The sequence below is a fragment of the Dipodomys merriami genome, unplaced genomic scaffold, assembly GCF_024711535.1.
Source record: "Dipodomys merriami isolate MVZ:Mamm:240054 unplaced genomic scaffold, mDipMer1.0.p SCAF_413, whole genome shotgun sequence".
Lineage (NCBI taxonomy): Eukaryota > Metazoa > Chordata > Mammalia > Rodentia > Heteromyidae > Dipodomys > Dipodomys merriami.
This window is the reverse complement of record NW_027205749.1, coordinates 614,886-617,853: the sequence shown is the minus strand read 5'-3', so window position 1 is coordinate 617,853 and position 2,968 is coordinate 614,886. Positions and strand designations below refer to the sequence as shown.

The 2,968-nt window shown below is 37.2% G+C and overlaps 1 non-coding gene across 1 annotated transcript; it reads right to left on the bottom strand.

Moving 5' to 3' along the window:
* Window positions 1–2,468: 2,468 nt before the first annotated feature.
* On the bottom strand, window positions 2,469–2,573 carry LOC138807166 (U6 spliceosomal RNA). Its single transcript, XR_011366072.1, has one exon. It is a non-coding gene; the product is annotated as a U6 spliceosomal RNA (small nuclear RNA).
* Between the last annotated feature and the right edge of the window lie 395 nt (window positions 2,574–2,968).

Sequence of the window (2,968 nt, the reverse complement as noted above, 5' to 3'; positions counted from 1 at the left end):
TATAAATTGAGGTCCAAAGAGAGCCAATTTTCTTCTGTTCCAAGGTTCTAGTATCCTTTTTAAAAAGTATTAAACTTTTAAATACCATCAGTTATTGTCTTGTAAGAATCTCAAAACGAAATAAATTCACATATTATCACTCCAAAATGCTTTAAAAGTAGGAAATGATAAAAGAGGACTCCGTGAAGTACAGTTTCTTCTACTTTTAAAATTATTCTTAAAGCCGTGTGCTGGTTGGACACACCTGTAATCCTGTCCACTCGGCATATCTACTTAGGAGCTTGAGATCTGTGGATAAGTGTTGCAAGCCAATCAGGGCAAAAAAAAAAAAAAAACCCATAAGATTATTTTTCAAAAATTTAAATGAACTAGAAAAGGGCCAGAAATGGAGATGTAGCTAATATATTAGCTGACCAATCTAGAGAGAAAAGGCCTAGCGAGTCCTTGAAGCCCTTAGTTCAAACTCTGCACACGCCAACAATCAGGTATGCACACGCACAAGCATGCATGTGCACACACACACACACACACACACATTCAAAATATCTTCATGTCAGTGTATTGCATTAATTTCTTTGTTAACGATATTATATAGGTAAAATAATAGAAGTAAACTCTTCCATCTCAGAACATTTTTAAACTTTTTTTATTGTAAGAATACTGTACAGAGGGGTTACAGTTACATGTGCAAGGTAATGAGTACATTTCCTACCAAGCATTGTTACCTCCCCTTTATTTTTCCCCCACCATCCCTTCCCTTCCACCTTCACAAGTACATTCCTCACCACCCCCCATCCCAACCCCGCCTAAATTGTAAAGTTCGTTTTTCAACATAGTGTCTTGTGCATCTCATTGTTACAATGGGTCAACCTGTATCTCTATTTAAGCATTTTGTTTTTTTCCCTTTCCCTCCCCAAATTAGAGAAGTGTATATACAATACGCAGGCACAACGACATCAAATACAGTGAAAACAGGCGTTATGTTGTGTGGGAGGACCATATAAAAAATAAAAAAATCACATTGTACGTTATAATTACATTAGAAACAATAGCAAGAAAGAAAAAGAAAACCGTGTTCCTATCTTGGGGTTCATTTAGCTTAACATCATCTTATATAGTCATATGCACATAGTTTTTTTTTATCATTTCTGCTTATCCCAGACATATATTTACTTAATGCAAATAAGGGATACCATGGGACCTATGATTCTTTGGACTTGGCATATTTCAGATAATATAATTTTTCCAAGTTTTTCCATTTTGTAACAAATTGGGTGATGGCATTCATTCTGATGGACGATAGAATTCCCATACACAAACACACACACACACACACACACACACATACACACACACAAACACACACACACACACACCATTTTCTTGAAGCATTTATCTACTGAGGGGCATCGAGGTTGGTTCTATATCTTAGCTATGGTAAATAATGCTGCAATAAACATAGTTGTGCTAGTAGTTTTAATTTCGTCTTGTTTGTTTGTGATCATTTGGGTGAACGCCCAAAAGTGGGATTGCTGGGTCATAGGGGAGCCCTATGTGGAATCTTTTTTTTGTGTGAAAATATTGTACAGAGGGGTTACAATTACATGGGCAAGATAATGAGTACATTTCTTGTCAAGCATTGTGGCCTCCTCCTTTGTTTTCCCCTTCCCCCTCTCCCCCCAAACAATCCTCCCCGCTCCCCCACTCGCACCAAAGTTGTAAAGTTCATTTTCGACATAACGACTTGTGCATCTCATTGTTGCAGTGAGTCCACCTGTATCCCTATTTAAACGATTAGTTTTTCCCCTTTCCCTCCACAAATTATACCTACATCAAATACAGTGAAAGCAGGATTTATGCTGTGGGGGAGGGACATACAAAACAACAAAGAAATAATTTTATAAATGTGTTAGAAACAATCTCATGAAAGAAAAAAAAAAAACATTTGAATACATACCTTAGGGTTCATTTCCCTAACATCAACTTATCTGAACTTTTCTCCTTGACTCAGACATATACTAGATATTGCAAATAAGAAAAACATGGGATCTATGTTTCTTTGGGCCTGGCTTATTTCGCATAATACAATTTTTTCCAAGTCTTTCCATTTCCTAACAAATTGGGCAATGTCATTCTTTCTGATGGAGGCATAGAATTCCATTGTGTATATATACCACATTTTCTTGATCCATTCATCTACTGAGGGACATCTGGGTTGGTTCCATACCTTAGCTAAAGTAAATAGTGCTGCGATACACATGGTCGTGCTGGTAGCTTTAGTGTGGTCTTGTTTGTAAACATGTGTGTAAATGCTCCCAAAAGTGGGATTGCTGGGTCATAGGGAAGCTCTATGTGGAGTCTTTTGAGGAACCTCCATACTACTTTCCAAAGTGGTTGAACAAGTTTACACTCCCACCAAGAGTGCAGTAGGGTTCCCTTCTGGCCACATCCCCTCCAGCATCTGTTGTATAAATATAGACTGCTTCAGAATTTGCTTGTCATCCTTGCGCAGGGGCCATGCTAAACTTCTGCATATTGTTCAATTTTAGAGTATGTGCTACCAAATTGTACACAGAACATTTTTTATATATAAGGTGGAATTGATTTTCTTAAACTAGATAATTCAACAAAAAGTAAGTTCTAAAGTATTGTCGTGAAATTTTAGAACCATATATTTCTTACATAACCACACATTTAAGAATAAAGTCAAGATTGATATGTCAAAAACATAATAATTCCAGATATTTGTTGTTCAAGAGATGTGTAGCAAGAGGAATTCAGTTATTCTATACAAGCCCCCTGTCATAATGAACACAGCAGCAAGTGTTAAGGTTTGTTAAAAGTTTTAATGTTTTGGGCTGGGAAGGTGGATCAATGGTAGAGCACTTGCCTTGCTTGCATGAGACCCTGGGTTCTATTCCTCAGCACCACATAAGCAGAAAAAATAGACGGACATGGTGCTGTTGTG